This window comes from Oryctolagus cuniculus, chromosome 21 (genome assembly GCF_964237555.1).
Source record: "Oryctolagus cuniculus chromosome 21, mOryCun1.1, whole genome shotgun sequence".
Lineage (NCBI taxonomy): Eukaryota > Metazoa > Chordata > Mammalia > Lagomorpha > Leporidae > Oryctolagus > Oryctolagus cuniculus.
This window is the reverse complement of record NC_091452.1, coordinates 29315591-29335565: the sequence shown is the minus strand read 5'-3', so window position 1 is coordinate 29335565 and position 19975 is coordinate 29315591. Positions and strand designations below refer to the sequence as shown.

Here is a 19975-nt window from a genome sequence, read left to right as displayed (position 1 = left end):
TGTGTGGACTGCTTCCCATGTTGGGCCTTCCTTCCTTCCTTTTTAATTCTGTTATTTTTACCTGGTACTTGATGTTATTTATATCATCCCTTTTGAAGAGCTTAGTTACTTCTAAGTGGTGTTGAACTATTTTATATTTAGTACTTACACCTAAATGTGCTGATATTATTTCTTTATCTGAACTTACTCAAAAATTAAGATTGCATTTATCTATAACTAGCATTGATCATGCAATGCTGTCTTCATTGAGCACTGATCGATTACCTGTTGCTATTGCATTGGAAACATGCTAAAACATAGATTGCAAAATAAATTCAGTGAGTTACAAAGCAATATTTTTGAAGGCAGCAATTCTCCTGGATTCAAAGAGAGAAACTTCTTGGTATTCAGTCATAAGGAGGGGACAACCTGTGATGGTAATTAGAGTTAAATTGAAAGATCTTGCTCATCTGTGTCTGAATTCCGCAGCGGCCAGTCAGCATAGGAGCTTGCAGAGCCACGGGAGCCCGGATTGGGCTGGCTGGAGCGGGCACTGCCCTCATCCCTCATGGTGTCCTGGGGCTGGGGCGCATGTCTGAACTGCCGGAATGCAGATGGCCATGGTGCCTGAAAATGCCACCGCCAGGAGCGAGTTCCCCTCCCCCTTCGAAGTTTGCGCCCTGGCAGGAAGCTAGTACAGGTCTCCGGCAGGTCTGTGCGGGCATGCTCTACCACACAAGGGCACGCGAGCCCTGTTTTCCCCCTCCCCCACCCACAGCCCGGGCAGGGGACGGAGATGCACGAGTGTAGGAGGAGGAGCAGAGCAAAAAGACGTGGGCAGCCATTCTTTGCCCTCTCCACGTGGGGAGTTTCTGGCCGCACAGACGGAAGTCTTTGGGGCTTGTCATGGGAGAAGTCTACGAGATGCCATGTCCTCTCTCCTGGTAGACAGGCCCAGAAGCCTCTGAGGCAGGGGGCTCCTTAAAGAGATGAATGGGAGCTTTTTATCTAGCGGGGAGCGGCCATCAGGGGCCTCTCCAGTGGGTGATCGCTCCTCACCTTGTCTGAGGAGGACCTTGCTCATCAGATACCTCAAGTGTTCAAGTCCGTGTTCAGCGCCAGGTGCTGCTTAGTCCTGCTAAGCCACACTGTCGGGGATAAGCAAGGTGGGGGTTCCTGTTCCCTCCACAGAGACACCGGGGACAGACTCCCGTGAGCATGTGTTTATCCACAAGCGCGTACATTTTACAGGGCAAGTCAAAGGGTGTAACCAGTTCTGGGGAACGCTGACCATAAGGGCAGAACGGACACTGGCGCCAATATGCTGATCCAATCAGCCTGAAGGTCGCATAGACAGGACGGCTCCCCAGGTGGGCCTAATGGGCCTGGGTTGCATCCCGGAGCAGTTTACCTGATTGGCAGAAGGCAGGGGTGGGGAGAAATGTGCCTGGGCTCAGGTAATGGCTGAGATGGCCCACAGTATACTACATCCAATGTGTTGCTGTTTTTGACAGAATAATGAAATAAACAATTGAAAAAACAAATAGATAAAGTTAAAACCAGAATAATTGTGGGGAACAGCTAATATACAAAGGAAAAATTGGCTGCTGAAAGCCAAAACAAGAACACAAACCTAGAATTCCAGAAGGTAAAATGCTTGAGCCCCGAAAAAAGAAAAAAAAGGACAAAATATCCAATTACCAGAATTCCCTAATCTAGCATGTGTCGCTCCCCGTCTTCATGGAGGAACGACACAGGACCCTGCGCTGTTCTTTTGTCTGCTCGGCCCTCCCCGGGTTTGCTGCTGGTTCTTCCCGGGTTGGCTACCGACCCTTCCACCTCCGTGGAAGGGCGGTTCCCCCTGCCACATTCCCCACTTCCGCGGGGGAGCGGCACACCGCCGGCCGGCTCTCTCGGGGGCTGCACAGGTGTTCCTTCAGATAGATGTTCCTGATGCATGTTGTCTCTCTCCTCCTTTATAGTCCTCTTCCACCAATCCCAACTCTGCTACCCACACGCCGAGTATGCTGCTCTCCTCCAATCAGGAGCAGGTCCTACAGTTTATAGGTTGAACTGGAGGCAGCTGTGTAGAAGCTGTTTCCTCCTCTCCCAGCGCCATATTGTGGGAGAGCAGATGCATAGAATAAGTCTTAATTCCAGTAACAGTATAGTCCGAGTTGCTCCCCACAAGCATGGAGGCAAATAACATCATAAAAATCCCATAAAACAAACAGAGTCTGTAGCCAGCTCTGATATGGAGCTGCCACCCAAAACCAGTCAAATTGCTTTAGATTACCAATGATTATGAAAAGAAAACAGCATTTAAACTCGTTTTGGAGAATCTTTAATTCCTTCTCTTCTAAAAAGGCTTAAATTCACTGTTTCTAGACACATAGATCATAAGTGTAGGTGTTCCCTGTAGATTTCTGTTTATAAAACTCCAATTTGTTTGTGTGTGTGTGTGTGTGTGTGTGTGTCATAAGAGATACTATGTCAAATGTGTCATTATTTCTGAACAAATAATTAAACCAATGAATAAACAAATAAGTGATTTTAAAATTAAAAATTGGGGAACATCTTATAAACAAAGCAAGAAAAGCATTGCTGAAAGTCAAAACAATAAAACAAAATGTGAATACCGGAAGGTAAGATGCCTGTGGCTTAAGTAAAAAAGATCATTTATCTAATGACCAGATTTCCCTAATCCTGCATGAAGCCAAAAGGTAAACAAATATTTATAAACAAAACTTAATGTAGGGGCCAGCGCCATGTCACAGTAGGCCTGTGGCACTGGCATCCCATATGGGCCCTGGTTGTAGTTCCAGCAGCCCATCTTCCAATCCAGCTCTCTGCTGTGGCCTGGGAAAGCAGTAGAAGATGGCCCAAGTGCTTGGGACCCTGCTTGGGAGGAAGCACCTGGCTCCTGCCTTCAGATCAGTGCAGCTCCAGTTGTTGCGGCCATCTGAGGAATGAACCATTGGAAGGAAGACCTTCCTCTGTCCCTCTCACAATGTGTAACTTTACCTCTCAAATAAATAAATAAAATCTTTTAAAAAACTTAATGTAATACATGAAAAAAAAAACACTCAAAAATGAAAACCAAAGAGGCTGTAGCCACTTCTGAAATGGGGTTTTGCAATAATGAAAAAGATATTTCTGATCTGTACCACTCATAACCTGTCAAGTTGCTTTAGCATTCCCAATGATTTTAAAAAGCAAATGACAAACTCCATTTGGAGAAGCTTAAAATACTTCTTTTCTACAGAAGGCTTAAATTTCACTATCTCAGACACATAAATCCAAAGGGTAGGTTTTCCATGTAGTTTTCTATTCATCAAACTCAAAATTTTTGTGTTTTTATTTTGTATCAGAAGGTTTACTATGTCAAATATGTTGCCATTTTTTGACAGAATAAAGAAATAAACAATTGAGTAAACAAATAGGTAAAGTAAAAACCAGATAAATTGTGGGGAACAGGTCATAAACAAAGGAAAATTGACTGCTGAAAGCCAAAACAATAAAATAAAACTAGATTTCCAGAAGGTAAAATGCCTGAGCCTCAATTAAAAAAGGACAATTTATCCAATTACCAGAATTCTCTAATCCAGTATGAAGGCATAATGTAACATCATAAAATTCACAAACAAAAATGATATGTAATACATGACAAAAAACCCACAAAAAAGAGGTGGTAGCCACATCTGATAAGGAGTTTTGCAATAAGAGAACTGGATATTTATGGTGTGCGCCACACAAAATGGCCAAGTTGCTTTAGCATTTCCAATGATTTTAAAAAGAAAAACACACTGAAATGGTTTTGGAGAAACTTAAAGTACTTCTCTTCTACAAAGGCTTAGATTTCACTGTTCCCAGACACATAGCTCTTAAAGGTAGGTTTTTCCTGTAGTTTTCTAATCATAAAACTCCAATGTGTTGTGTTTGTTTTGTATCAGAAGGTTTACTATTCAAATGTGTTGCTGTTTTTGACAGAATAAAAAAATAAACAATTGAATAGATAAAGTTAAAACCAGAAAAATTGTTGGGAACAGCTCATATGCAAAGGAAAAATTGGCTGCTGAAAGCCAAAACAATAAAACAAACCTAGAATTCCAGAAGGTAAAATGCCTGAGTGGCCATTAAAAAAGGACAATTTATCCAATTACCAGAATTCCCTAATTCAGCATGAAGGCAAAATTTAACATAATAAAATTTATTAACCAAAATAAAATGTAATATATGACAAACCCCTACAGCCCCCCTCCCCCCACACACACACAACAAAGAGGCTGTAGCCAGATCTGATATGGAGTTTTTCAAAAAGAGAACTGGATTTTTCTGGTTGGTGCCACCCAAAACCAGTCAAGTTGCTTTAGAACACCAATGATTTTAAAAAGAAAACAACAGTTAAATTATTTTGGAGAACTTTAATATCCTTCTCTTCTAAAAAGGCTGAAATTTCTCTGTTCCCAGACACATAGATCATAAATGTAGGTGTTCCCTGTAGATTTCTGTTTATAAAACTCCAATTTGTTGTGTTTTTTGTATCATAAGGGATACTATGTCAAAGAAGTAAATAATTTTAAAATCATAAAAATGTGGGGAACACCTCGTAATAAAGCAAAAATGTCTGCTGCTGAAAGCTAACACAGTAAAAGAAAACTTGAATTCCAGAAGGTAAGTTCTCTGTGCCCTCCATTAGAAAAAACCATTTATCCAATTACAAGATTTCCCCAATCCTGCATGAAGCCAAAATATAAACTAATAATATTTATAAACAAAACTTAATGTAATACATGAAAAAACACACAAAAACAAAAAAATAAAGAGGCTGTAGCCACATCTCATTTGGAGTTTCTCAACAGGAGAACAAGTTACTTATGTTTTCTGCCAACAAAACTGGCCAAGTTGCTTTAGAACTCCCAGTGATTAAAAAAAAAAAAAAAAAAAAAACCATGACAGTTAAACTCCTTTTGGAGAAACTTAAAATAATTTTCTTCGAATAAAGGCTTAGAATTCACTTTTCCCAAATACATAGATCCAAAGGGTAGGTTTTTCCTGTAGTTTTCTAATCATAAAACTCAACAAATAAATAATTTTAAAGCAGAAAAAAATGTGGGGAACAGCTCATATCAAAGTGAAAGCCTGTTGTTGGAAGCCAAAACAACAAACAAACCCTAGAATTCCAAAAGGAAATATGCTTGTTCCATGATTAACAAAAGACCATTAATGTGATTACCAGAATTCCATAATCTGAGATGAAGTCAAAATGTAAAATAATTAAATTTTTAAAAGAATATGACAGGAAATCAATCGAAAAACTAACAACAACAACAAACACAGAGGATGTTTCCACATCTACTATGAAGCTTTGCAACAAGAGAACTGGATTTTTCTGGTTTGTGCTACCCAAAACTGGCCAATTTGCTTTAGCATTCCCATTGAATTTAAAAAGAAAACCGCAGTTAAACTCGTTTTGGAGAAATTTAAAAACATCCTCTTCTAAAAATGGATGAAATGTTGCTGTTCCAGACACATAGGTCCTAAGTGTAAGTGTTCACTATAGATTTCTTTTATATTTTCTTTTAGTCAGGCAGAGTTAGACAGTGAGAGAGAGAGAAAGGTCTTCCTTCCGTTGGTTCACCCCCCAAATGGCTGCTGTGGCCGGCGCACTGCACCGATCTGAAGCCGGGAGCCAGGTGCTTCCTCCTGGTCTCCCATGGGGTGCAGGGCCCAAGCACTTGGGCCATCCTCCACTGCACTCCTGGGGCACAGCAGAGGGCTGGCCTGGAAGAGGAGCAACCGGCCCACTGTAGAAACAAACTTCAGTTTGTTTCATTTTTTCGTATCCTAAGTGATTGCATGTCGAATGTTGTTTGTTTTTTTTTTTTTTAATGAAAAAAGAATTAAACTACTGGAAAAAAAAAACAAATAAATAAATTTACAGCCAGAGAAAATATGGGGAGCAGCTCATAAACAAAGCAAAAGCCAGTTGTTGGAAGCCAAAACAATCACGGAACCCTAGAATTCCAAAAAGGATTATACTTGCTTGTGATTAACAAAATTAACGCAACTACCAGAATTCCATAATCTGGGATGAAGTCAAATGTAAAATAATTCAATTGTTAAAACAAAGTGACAGGAAATCAATTGAATAAACTCACAAAAACAAAATAACAACAACAAAAACAAACACAGAGGATGTTTGCAGATGTACTATGAAGCTTTGCAACAAGAGAACTGGATTTTTCTGGTTTGTGCCACCCAAAATCGGTCAATTTGCTTTAGAATTCCCATTGATTTTAAAAAGAAAACTGCAGTTAAACTCTTTTGGGAGAAATTTAAAAACATTATCTTCTAAAAACAGATGAAATTTCACTATTCCCAAACAAATAAATCATAAATCTTCACTATAATTTCTATATATTTGCTTGTTTTATTTATTCATATCCTAAGAGATACCATGTTATGTCTTGTTGTTGTTTTTTTAAAGAAAAAGGAACTAAACTACTGGAAAAACAAATAAATAAATTTAAAGCCAGAAATAATGTGGGGAACAGCTCATAAGCAAAGCAAAAGCTGGCTGTTGAAGCCAAAACAATAAGGAAACCCTAAAATCCCAAAAGGAAATATGCCTGATCCGTGATTAACAAAAGACCATTAATCCAATTTCCAGAATTCCAATATCTGACATTAAGCCAAAATGTAACATAATACAACTCTTGAAACAAAATGACATGAAAACAATGAAAAACACTCACAAAAACAAGAACAAAAAAAAAGACAACAACAATGACATATTCATCTCTGTTCTCATAGTCATCAGTCTCTTTTCTTGACAGTAATTGTATCTATTCTGATTCATTTCTTTGTTTGCATTATGACATTTATTTAGTCAGGAAAAATTAAGCAAGGACAATAACTCAATGTGCCTATATAGGCATTGTCTGGTTTTATTCTTAAATCACATGATTGTCTGTATTATTCTTTTTTCAGTAAAATTTCAAAATTTCTTTCACAGATGCTATTAATATGATTTATCTATCACCACATCCATGCAAATATCCTCTACTCAACCCTCTCTGCTCTCTTTGTTTTCTGCTTCCTACGTGCTTGGTTTCATGTTTTCCGTAGAGTTCACCTTGTCCTTTTAGTTAGAGTCTGATTTTTTTCTTAAGCAATGTTACCTCTGAGTTAGAGCCCACCGAATTCTGCATAATGACTTATTTTCCCCAATATTCCTGAAATTCTCAAGAAGAAAAGATCACGACTAATGAAATCCAATACTTATGAAAGAGAATTTCTTGCTACTTTAACTACCACCTGCACATCTGGTGTGTTTTTCTGGAGATCTTCTGTACTGTTTGTTTAACTCACAGCCCAAGCACTTCCCATAGAGGATGTGTCATCTTCAACTCTTTGAACAGTTCCATAGCACAAAGCTGGCAAGGAGCATTTGTTTTAAAAGCTGACGTAGCACAAGCTTTGTGTGGTGATAGTATACAATTGTGAGGGGTTTTTGTAATATCGGGATGTATGTATTTGAAGAGAAAAAAAAATTACAGACTTGTTTTAGGAATGCCTGCGACACAAAATTACATTTTGCAAAGCATTCCAAGAAGTTTGAGGCTTAACAGATTGGAAACCAAATATCATTGATTCAGAATGTGTTCTGAACCCTTGTTCTTTTTTTTTATTATTATTATTTTTGACAGGCAGAGTGGACAGTGAGAGAGAGACAGAGAGAAAGCTCTTCCTTTGCCGTTGGTTCACCCTCCAATGGCCGCTGCAGCTGGCGCGCTGTGGCCAGCACACTGCGCTGATCCGATGGCAGGAGCCAGGTGCTTCTCCTGGTCTCCCATGGGGTGCAGGGCCCAAGCACCTGGGCCATCCTCCACTGCACTCCCTGGCCACAGCAGAGAGCTGGCCTGGAAGAGGGGCAACCGGGACAGAATCCGGCGCCCCAACCGGGACTAGAACCCCGGGGTGCCAGCACCACAAGGTGGAGGATTAGCCTAGTGAGCCGTGGTGCCGGCCCTGAACCCCTGTTCTAAATACAAGGGCTTTAAAAAATGTAGCCAAATGAAATTTAAAGACAAGATTATTTTGGTGAGAGAAAATTTTGAAATCCATACAGAGATTTTTTTATTCATCATTCATATTTTTTATTCATTCATGCATTTTCCATTAACTTTTCAAAGACTCTGTGAGGGTGCATGGAGAGAGAACATTATTTTCTCAGTTGGCTAGGCTACTGCTGTGAGGTGAATGGAAGGTGGGAGTGTCTGGGGTGTGGGAGTTTAGGGGGGTGGAGGTGAGGGAGGTGAGCATGGTGGGGCTTGTGGAGGGGGAGGGAGTAGAGGGTGGGAGGGAGAGGCTCAAACCTGCTCGGTTGCTCCTGCACAGGAAGGAGGGTCCATGGATCTGTGACACAGCAGGAATGTCCTGGTCATTAGTGATGTGCATTGAGGCAGAGCTGAGTGTGTCCATACCCAATGTCCACCTGCGTTGCCAATGGAGAACAAGACTCCACCCCCGAGGGCCAAGGTTCCTGACATCACAGTGTATGGGATTGGCCAGGTGTGGACTCAGGCAGCTGCAGTGGGGGCTGGGCAGGAATTGACTTCATAATGCCCAACTGTCATGAAATACAAATTCATGCCATCCCTGCTGGACTGCCATTGGTCCCTTTCTTGCTCTGACTTCTTCAGGAGCCCTATGGTGATAGAATTCCCCATGCCCGGCCCAGGTTTTTGTCTGCTTGACCATGAAGCTATTTTAGTGACCTGTGTGACGTGGACCCATCTTTCTAGCACTTGTGCTTGTTAGTGTTCTTTTTGTTTCTTGTTCTACTTTGTTTAATTTTTCCCCATTTTGTTTTAGTTTGTTTTTTTCCATCTATTTATTTTTTGGCCCATTTTGTCTTTTTTGCAGGTTTTTTCATTTTTGGCTTCCTGCATCTTTAGCTAGACAGTGCTGCTAGATTTCTTAGTGTTAGTGTAGTTATTTAGTGTTTGGTTTTTTTGGAGTTTTTCTGGGTTTTGTTTTCTGTTTTGGTTAGATAGGACTCAGTCTTGCCACTGTGTGTCATTAGTGTAGTTAGTGTAGCTAGTGTGGTACCTTAGTCAGCTCAGCAGGTAGAGTCCCCTGGTTGTCCCTGCATTTTCTTAGGTATCGTAGTTAGGGTAGCTCCTTAGTGTTTATGAAAAGCAATTTATACAGAGTAGATCAGACAGTGTAGTTAGGGACACCAGCATGGGAGACCTTGAGGACCTGGATGTCGACACCAGCACTCAGCTTGATCTCCGGCTGCTGTCAGTCCTGGGCAGGGGCAGCTCTGGCAGTGTGCTGCTTGTCTGCCAGGCATCCGACCAGTGGCAGGTAGCTGTTGAGCTGTTCCATGAAGACCAGAGCAGCTTCTTCGGCACCAGGCAGATGAAGAGAGAAGCCAGCATCATGCAGCTCCTGAGGCACCAGACATCAGCGAGCTGCTGGAGGTGGGTTGGGTCAGCAGCCGGTGCAGAGGCGGGGAGGCTTGCCCGAGCCTCATTCCATGGCCATGTTCCATCTGATCCTGGCGGCAGTGGGCCACTGCCATGCTCGGCAGGTGGTACAGAGGGACCTCATGCTGGACTCGGAACTGAATGTGAAGCTGGTGGACTTTGGGCTCAGCTGCCAGCTGCCCAGGGGTGCGCTGATGCAGGGCTTCTGTGGGACTCCAGAATACAGCGCCCTGGAGGTGTTCCAGCGGGAGCCCTATGCTGCATTTGCTGCTGACATATAGAGTTTCGGTGTAATCCTCTTCGCTATGGTGGCAGGGGACCTGCCCTTCAATGGGAAGGACCAGGCCAAGTTGTGGGACTGCATCCAGCTGGGGAGCTATGAGCTGCCATGTACGGCCAGCCCAGCCCTGGAGGGTTCCTGAGTCTGCTGCTCAGCCTGGACCCGTGCGACAGGCCTACAGTAGAAATTGCTCAGGAACACTGGCATTTGACCCCCTAGAGGAAGGAGCCGAGGGCAAGGAGGTGACCCTGGTGCAGCCCTGGGGGTTCCTGAGGACCCAGAGGCCCAGGAGTAGCTGGCGGGCCTGGGTCTGCTGCCAGACGCTGTGTGTGCCATCTGTCCCTGGGGGATCCAGCCAGATGTCTGTGCATCAGGACTCACGGAGCCTGGAGCAGGTGCAGCCCCATTGGTAGAGCACGCTTCTGGCCGCAGCCTCACTGCATAGCCTTGCCATTGTGTGGGGCACCCTTGCACTCACATCCTTGAGGGAGATCCAGAGTGTACCTGCCCTCCTTATCTGGGAGCTCGTCCTATCAGGGCCATGGGAGCACAAGCCCAAGCCAGAGTCAGAGTCAGAGCTGGAGCCCAGGTCCGAGCTGGATCCTGCCGTTGCCACAACCGTGCTTGCCTCTCCACTCCCTGGACAGCTGCAAGAGGAGAGGAACCCTGTTGCCAGCACACTCCCCAAGCCCGTCTCTGTGACACCCCCTCCCTCCCCTCCCCCAAGAGCAGTAGGGACCTGGTGGTGCCAGAGGTTCCAGCTGCTGAGCCAGAGGAGGCTGGGACCTCAGCAGCTGCCTCTGTCCCGAGCAAGGGCCGGCAGGGGCTGGGCAGGAGGACTGGCAGGAGGATCCTCAGGTTCCTCCTGTGTGCCTGCTGCCTGCTGGCCCCAGCCAGAGGCCCTGGCCCCCGCAGCCAAAAGGTGGTCCCCAGGTAGCCTACCTCAGTGTGCAAGCTGTGCTGCCTGAGGGCTCTCATTCGCTTGAGCATTTTTTGTGCTTCTCATCAATAAAAATCATAACTTTAGGGTCTGCACTTTGGTGTAGTGCCTCTGCTTGCAGTGGTGGAATACATATGGGCATGGGTTCAACCCTTGCTGCCCTACTTCTGATCTGGCTCTCTGCTATGGCCTGGGAAAGCAGTAGAAGATGGCCCAAGTTCTTGAGCCCTTGCACCTGCATGGGAGACCCGAAAGAAGCTTCTGGCTCCTGGCTTTGGATCGGCGCAGTTGAAGCCATTGCAACCATCTGGGGAGTGAACCAGCAGATGGAAGACCTCTCTCTCTCTCTGCCTCTCCTTCTCTCTCTGTAACTCTACCTCTCAAATAAATAAAAAATAAAATCTAAAAAAAATTCATAACTTTATCCATGGAATTGGTCCTTTGTGGTGTATGGGTCCTTGTGTGCACCTTGGCATGGTTGGATGGAGCTCAATGGCAGGTGGATCTCACCTGGACAAGTACAGTCCCCTCTTGTTGCTATGGGGATGGCACAAAGGCTGAACTCCTAGACCTGAGAATGGAGCGCTGGTTCCCAAGGGCTGACTGGTGAGGGGCTGGTTATGGAGGTAGTGGTGGGTGGTGGTGTTTTGAGGGGTGGTAGGTGTGGTGGTGTGTCACTCCCCCTCTTCGCAGAGGAACGACACAGGACCCTGCGTTGTTCTTTTGCCTGCTCGGCCCTTCCCGGGTTTGCTGCTGGTCCTTCCCGGGTTGGTTGCCGATCCTTCCACCTCCGTGGAAGGGCGGCTCCCCCTGTCACTTTCCCCACTTCCGCGGGGGAGCGGCACACCGCCGGCCGGCTCTCTCGGGGGCTGCTCAGATGTTATCCGGATGTTCCTGGTGCATGTTGTCTCTCTCCTCCTTTATAGTCCTCTTCCTCCAATCCCAACTCTGCTACCCACACACCGAGTACGCTGCTCTCCTCCAATCAGGAGCAAGATCAGCTCCTGCAGGTTATTGGTTGAACTGGAGGCAGCTGCGTAGAAGCTGTTTACTCCTCTCCCAGCGCCATATTGTGGGAGAGCAGATGCATAGAATAAGTCTTAATTCCAGTAACTTAGTCTAGTCCGAGTTGCTCCCCACAGTGGTGGTGAGGGGATGAGGCTGTGGAGGGGAGGAGCAGGAGGGAGGGAGAGGATTAAACATGCACAGTTGCTCTTGTACAGGAGGCACACGTTCTGGCATCTGTGACACAGCAGGGAGGTTCCTGGTCATTAGTGATGTGCATTGAGGCAGAGCTGAGAGTGTCCACACCTAATGTCCACCTGAATTGCCAATGGAGAACAAGTTCCCACCCCGAGGGCCAAAGACCTTGACATTATGGTGTACAGGATTGGCCAGGTGTAGACTCAGAAAGCCGCAGGTTGGAGCTGGGCAAGGAGTCCAACTGTGACCTGGGTTCAGCAGTGGACAGAGGAGGACCACCTACCTTGGGTTTCTCTGCAAGAGTTCAGGACACTGGGTCACCTGGCCCCAGCCTGGCCTTCCAACGGTACCTGTGCAAACAGAAGTGAGCTTAAAGGAGGATTGGGGGCTGCGTGCAGAAAGGGCCCCTCAGACTCCCCCTGGGGACCATGGGCACGGCACCCTCCCCAACCCCTGTTCATCTTTTCTTCCATGTTTTTGGGGACGGGAAAGGGTTCTAAATGGATGCTCCCCATACAGATCACAGCCCTTTTGCTGTTCTGCCTCCTCCTGGCACAGTCAGGGCTGTATGTGCTCCAGCTTGAGCAGGTGGCCAGGCCATTCTTGGAGGGCCTCTGGGAAGTTACAGGGATAAGTGACTTCAGAGACATCACAAGGTCACCCGCAGGAGTGACAAACAGTTCACCCTCCCTCTGGCCATGTCATCAGCTGTGGGCCCTCACATCAGTCTCCAAAGCATGCTTACCCTTCAGTGCTCGGCTGCATGCTGTGTTCCCTCCGAGTTCATTCCTGCACATCTGACCACCCACGTCGATCCACAGCATCCCTCTTCCTTCTGTACAATTCCCACTGGAGATTTCTCCCCACTGCTCCCTGGGAATGCGTTTCCTTCCCTTTTTCTGCTATTTTCCCCTCTTCTAAAGCAGTGCATCTGTTGCCTTGGAATCCTCCTGAAACAATATAATTTTAAAATCTTTTTATTTGAAAAATCTAACAGAGATACAAAAATTACATGTGTTTATGAGCTACTATGTCATGCTTTGTTAATGGTATAATATTCATTCAGTGTAAATATATTTATCCTTTCAGGCACTTACCATCCATTTTTAGTGAAAACATCCAAAAAATACTAAGGTTTTTTTATTGACTGAAACATACAGTAAATTAACATTATCTATCTTCACCCTACTGTCAATCAAACCCAAGAACGTCTTACTCCTATCTAGCCACAACCTAGCACTCATCAATCAATCTCTCCCAATCACTCTTCACTTCCCTACCTAGTCTCTGCTAACCACAATCATAATTTTAGTTTCTATGACATCACCCGTTTTTTTAAGAAAACTTATTTAATAAATATAAATTTCAAAAGTACAATTTTTGGATTATAGTGGTTTTTCCCCCTTAACCACCCTCCTACCCACAAACCATCCCATTTCCGACCCCCTCTCCCATCCCATTCTTCATTAAGTTTAATTTTTAATTATCTTTATATACAGATCGACTTAATATATACTAAGTAAAGATTTCAACAGATTGCACCCACACAGACACACAAATTATAAAGTACTGTTTGAAGATTATTTTTACCATTAATTCACACAGTACAACACAACAAGGGCAGAGATCCTACATGGGGAATAAGTGCACATGACTCCTGTTGTTGTTTAACAACTGAAACTCCTAGCCAGCACCGTGGCTCAACAGGCTAATCCTCTGCCTAGTGGCGCCGGCACACCGGGTTCTAGTCCCGGTCAGGGCACCAGATTCTGTCCCGGTTGCCCCTCTTCCAGGCCAGCTCTCTGCTGTGGCCAGGGAGTGCAGTGGAGGATGGCCCAGGTGCTTGGGCCCTGCACCCCATGGGAGACCAGGAGAAGCACCTGGCTCCTGCCTTTGGATCAGCGTGGTGCACCGGCTGCAGTGGCCATTGGAGGGTGAACCAACAGCAAAAGGAAGACCTTTCTCTTTCTCTCTCACTGTCCACTCTGCCTGTCAAAAAAAAAAAAAAAACTGAAACTCTTATTTATGATGTCAGTAATTACCTGAGGCTCTTGCCATGAGCTGCCAAGGCTATGGAAGCCTCTTGAGTTCACAAACTCCAACCTTATTTAGACAAGACCATAATCAAAATGGAAGTACTCTCCTCCCTTCAGAGAAAGGTACCTCCTTCTTCAATGGCCTGTTCTTTCCACTGGGATCTCACTCACAGAGTTCTTTCTCTTTTTTAAGCTTTATTTATTTATTTGAAAGTCAGAGTTACACAGAGAGAGAAGAGGCAGAGAGAGAGAGAGAGGTCTTCCATCCAATGGTTCACTCCCCAATGGCTGCAATGGCTGGAGCTGTGCCAATCTGAAGCCAGCAGCCAGGAGCTTCTTCCAGGTCTCTCACGCGGGTGCAGGGTCCCAAGGACTTGGCCCATCCTCTATTGCTTTCCTAGGCCATAGCAAAGAGCTGGATTGGTAGTGGAGCAGCCACATCTTGAACCAGCGCCCATATGGGAAGCCGGCACTTCAGGCCAGGGCGTTAACCCACTGCACCACAGCACCGGCCCCAGAGATCTTTCATTTGGGTCATATTTTGCCACAGTGTCTTGGCTTTCCATGCCTGAGAAACTCTCCTGAGCTTTTTAGCTGGATCCAAATGCCTTAAGGGCTTATTCCGAGACCAGAGTGCTATTTATGGCATTTGGCATTCTGTGAGTCTGCTGTGTATCCCGCTTCCCCTGTTGGATCATTCTCTCCTTTTAATTCTATCAATTATTATTAGCGGACACTGGTCTTAGATATGTGATCTCTTTGACACTTAATCCTATCTTTAGGATCAATTATGAACTTTAACTGATCACTTTAAGTAGTAAGATGGCATTGGCACATGCCAACTTAACAGGATTTGGAATCCCATGGCATGTTTCCAGCTCTACCATTAGAGGTAAGTCCTATGAGCATGTGCCAAACCGTACATCTCCTCCTTCTCTTATTCCCACACTTATTTTTAACAGGGATCAACTTCAGTTAAACACCAAAGAATAATTTTGTGTTAAAGAGTTCAACCAATGGTATTAAATAGCAAAAGAAAATACTAAAAGGAATAAAGTAATAAGTTGTTCCTCGACAGGAACTGTCCCTTTGGGACTGGCTTATTTCACTCAGCAAGATGTTTTCCAGATTCCTCCATTTTGGTGCAAATGACTGGATTTCTTTTTCTTTTCTTTTTTTTTTTTTTTTTTTTTGCCACTGTACAAATTCCAAAATTTCTTTATCCAGTCTTCTGTTGATGGTCATTTAGGCTGATTCCATGTCTTAGCTATTGTGAAATGACTGCAATAAACATTGAGGTACAGATAGCTCTTTTATTTGCCAATATTCCCTTGGGTAAATTCCAAGGAGTGGGATAGCTGGGTCGTGTGGTAGGGCTATAATCAGGTTTCTGAGGCATCTCCAAACTGTCTTCCATAGTGGCTTTACCAGTTTTCATACCCACCAACAGTGGATTAGTGTCCCTTTTTCCCCACATACTCACTAGCATCTGTTATTAGTTGATTTCTGTATGTAAGCCATTCTAACCAGGGTGAGGTGAAACCTCATTGTGATTTTGATTTGCATTTCCCTAATGGCTAGTGATCCTGAACATTTTTTCATGTGTCTGTGGCCATTTGGATTTCTTTTTATTATTTTTCAAATTTTATTTAATAAATATAAATTTCCAAAGCACAACTTTTGAATTATAGTGGCTTTTTCCCCATAACCTCTTTCCACCCACAGCCATTCCATCTCCCACTCCCTCTCCCATTCCATTCTTCATCACAATTCATTTTAAATTATCTTTATATATAGATCAACTTAGTATCTACTAAGTAAAGAATTCAACAGACTGCACCCACAGTCACACAAAGTATAGAGTACTGTTTGGGTAGTAGTTTTACCATTAATTTGCATAGTACAACACATTAAGGACAGACATCCTGCATGGGGAGCAGGTGCCCAGTGACTCCCATTGTTAACAATTAACACTCTTATTTATGACGTCAGTAATCACCCGAGAAGCCTCTTGAGTTCACAAATTCTGATCTTATTTAGACAAGGCCATAGTCAAAGTGAAAGCTCTCACCTCTCTTCAGAGAAAGGTACCTCCTTCTTTGATGGCCTATTCTTTCCGCTGGGATCTCACTCACAGAGATCTTTCATTTAGGGTGGTTTTTTTTTTTTTGGCCACAGTGTCTTGGCTTTCCATGCTTGCGAAACCCTCATGGGCTTTTTAACCAGACCTGAATGCCTTAAGGGCTGATTCTGAGGCCAGAGTCCTGTTTAGGGCATTTGCCATTCTATGAATCTGCTGTGTATCCTGCTTCCCACGTAGGATCCATTCCTTCCTTTTTAATTCTATCAGTTTTTATTTGCAGACACTGGTCTTATTTATGTAATCCTTTCGACAATTAATCCTATCTTTTTGATCAATTAAGAACTTGAACTGATCACTTTATTTTTTTATTTTTATTATTTTTTTTTTGACAGGCAGAGTGGACAGTGAGAGAGAGAGACAGAGAGAAAGGTCTTCCTTTGCCGTTGGTTCACCCTCCAATGGCCGCCGCGGCCGGCGCGCTGCGGCCGGCGCACCGCGCTGATCCGATGGCAGGAGCCAGGAGCCAGGTGCTTTTCCTGGTCTCCCATGGGGTGCAGGGCCCAAGCACCTGGGCCATCCTCCACTGCACTCCCGGGCCACAGCAGAGGGCTGGCCTGGAAGAGGGGCAACCGGGACAGAATCCGGCGCCCCGACCAGGACTAGAACCCGGTGTGCCGGCGCCGCAAGGCGGAGGATTAGCCTAGTGAGCCGCGGCGCCGGCTTAAGAACTTGAACTGATCACTTTAACAAGATGGCATTGGTACATGCCACCTTGATGGGATTGAATTGGAATCTCCTGGCATGTTTCTAGCTCTGCCATTAGGGGTAAGTCCTATGAGCATGTGCCAAACTGTACATCTCTTCCCTCTCTTATTCCCACTCTTATTTTTAACAGGCATCTCTTTTCGGTTAAATTTAAATGACTAAGAATAATTGTGTGTTAATTAAAGAGTTCAACCAGTGGTATTAAGTAAAACAAAAAAATACTACAAGGAATGAAATAGTAAGTTGTTCCTTGACAGTCAGGACAAGGGCTGATCAAGTCATTGTTTCTCATAGTGCCATTTTCACATCCACGGGTTTCCTTTTAAGTGCTAATTTGTTGTCACAATCAGGGAGAACATATGATATTTGTCCCTTTGGGGACTGGCTTATTTCACTCAGCATGATGTGTTCCAGATTCCTCCATTTTGTTGCAAATGACTGCATTTCCTGTTTCCATTTGGATTTCCTCTTTTGCAAAAAGTCTATTTAGGTCCTTGGCCTATATCCTAAGTGGGTGACATCACTGTTTTTTATACCCCCATGATTATTCCAGCGCTGTTCACAATAGGCAGGAAATTAAAATAACCTAAATGTTCATCAGCTGATTAACGGAGAGAGTAAACGTGGTACATTCCCACAATGGAATATTACTCAGTCATTAAGAGGATGAGTTCGTCATTCTCAATGAAACTGGAGGTCATTATGTCACATGAAAGAAGCCAAAAGTGGAAAGAGAAACAGCATCATTTTTAATCTTTCAGAAATAACTTTATTAGGGTTGATGGTAGGAAGACAAAACAATAATAAATTGAGCACAAATTTTATGCCATGGAAACAAAGTTCTTCTTAAACTTTGCAGGCAGTCTTTGCATGGAAAAGCAAATGTTCCTGCCTCCACTGGAGAATCAAGTCTAATCTAAGCTGTCAAGTCAGTCACTGGGATTTCCGAGCCTCCCTCCTTAAAGAGATGTGTGCCCCTCCTCAGCAGAGGAGCACAGCCTGCAAGCAGAGGAAGACACTCCTTCCCTCGCATTTCTCTATCTCCTTCTTGTTTCTGCTCTCTAATCCTTCATGACCAAAGCCCACACTCACTTTTTCCAGGGAACTTAAATCACATGTTATGGCATCATCTACAGAGGTGTTACCTCTTGATCAATTCATCAATAAAATGTCAATGTATAATTTGCCCAAGTCTGCATCATTCTGCAAGGCCAGGTTCACACTAAGGCCCAATACTGTCAGACCTCAGTTTATGCATTCATTTCTTGTGAAGACTTTTATTGGTTTTCTACTTTGCCCAAGCACCCACAGCCTTTATAACAGTTCATATGAACTCGCAAAGTATTTTACCCTGATTACTTCCATTTTGCCTGTCTTATCACCAAAAACTGTCTGCAGGAAGCCATAATTCAGTACAAGGAGAACAGGGGTGCAGAGCAGACAGAAAAGGCTTAGCTTGCACCTTGCTTTACCACATTCTGGCTCCAGGAGCTTGGACGAGTTATTTCCTGTCTTTGCGGCTCAACGTCCTCACCTGGAAAGTGTGTGTGTAATACCTGAAGGATTTCTGGAGTGAGGATTTTGAGATGTGAGGGACAGTCTGCAGAGGGTAAATGCTCATCACTGTTAGCCAACCAGATGGACCTCATGCTGCCTTCAAGCGTTAAGCATGCAATCTCATTTGCAAATCTTCTCATTATCAACAGGACACCGAGATATTTCACTTGGTTGAAAACTGATTAGATGTTCATTTAAATATAACACAGAACTAGTTAAAAATGAATATTCCCAATATTGTGTTTTCAATGGCTTTGAATTATGTGTTTTCATTTAAGTGAAAGACATGGAGACAAAGAAACAGAGTTAGACAGACATGGAGAGATCTTCTATCTGCTGATTCACTCCTCAAATGCTCATAACAGCCAGTGCTGGGTCAGGCCAAAGCCAGGAGCCAGGAGCTCAATTCAAGCCTCCCAGGTGGTTGGCAGGAACTCAAGTATATGAACTGTCTCCAAGGTGTACATTAGCTGGAACACGGGTTTTAAGTGAGTCTAGAACTCAAACCAGGCACTCAGATATAGGATGTGGATGTTAAAGTTGTGTCTTCACTGCTGGGTCAAACACTGCCCATCCAACAAAATGATTTTAGTGATTTTGTGTATCCCCTGATCAGCAGCTCTTCGAGAGGTAGAGATGCACACAATTTAAAATGTTAAACAAAACTGGCTTTTAGGCACATTCTTCCAGATAGACATGTTTTAACTCTGCTGCTCCCCGGTATTAACCTCAAAATGAGAAACAGAAGACATCAGCATGGATCTCTTAAACATCTCAGCAACATTAATAGATTCCTGTCTAGAAAATAGATGAAAAAATACTGAGGCCATTGTTTGGTCACTATGAAATAAAAGTCTATATTTAATTGTGTGTGGTATGTACTGTATAAATTACAGAGACTATAAAGCTATGGAAACTAATACATGTGAAGGAAAAGCAATATTGCACCAATAAAACATACTATTTGTACCTCGTTAACTGGATGTAGTAAAATTCCATATGAAATAAAAATTACTCCATGAATAAAAATCTCATGAGAATTGAAATCCAGTGGTCTGAAGTCACTGAAAAATCTAAGCAATATTTAATATGTTTTGAAAAATTTCATTATAAAACATAATATAAGGATATTCTATACCAGGTTTCACTTCACCTCTTCAATGGAAACATTTAAAGACTTGTCCAAACTGGAATTACAACAATGTTTTGATAAAATGTATTTTATTTGCCACAAAAAACTTCGGACTTAACAATTTGTAATTATTGATATAGTTTATGTACAGAGAAATTTAAAAACTTGAACAACTAGTCTGATAGCAATTTTTCTGCCCAAGTAAAGTTCCTGTCAAAAACTAGGCCAACTAACCAATGATTCACATTAAGCTCAACCTATTTTAATTTAAGCATAGGCAAATATTGATAAGAAAGTTTATTCAAGAACCGTCCACCCGTCTTTACCATAAAACTCTATTTGCCCAACCTCATCAATTCCATATCCAAACTATATTTTATCCTTTCATTTTCTCTTTGAAATTACTGAGTTTTTGTAAAATAACTTCACATTCTTCTGTTAGCATTTTAGGCCTCATCAAGTACAAACTATGTATTATTAGCAGAAGGATAAAATTTAAG

General features: G+C 43.5%; 1 long non-coding RNA gene across 1 annotated transcript in view; it reads right to left on the bottom strand.

Moving 5' to 3' along the window:
- Positions 1–5839: 5839 nt before the first annotated feature.
- LOC103351728 (uncharacterized) overlaps positions 5840–19975 on the bottom strand; it is a 30030-nt gene continuing 15894 nt past the window's right edge. Inside the window, exons 2-4 of the long non-coding RNA XR_519431.4 lie at positions 12648–12852; positions 12186–12252; positions 5840–10406 (exon numbers count right to left, since the gene is read on the bottom strand). This is a non-coding gene — a long non-coding RNA (uncharacterized lncRNA). The remainder of the gene's footprint in view (positions 10407–12185; positions 12253–12647; positions 12853–19975) is intronic.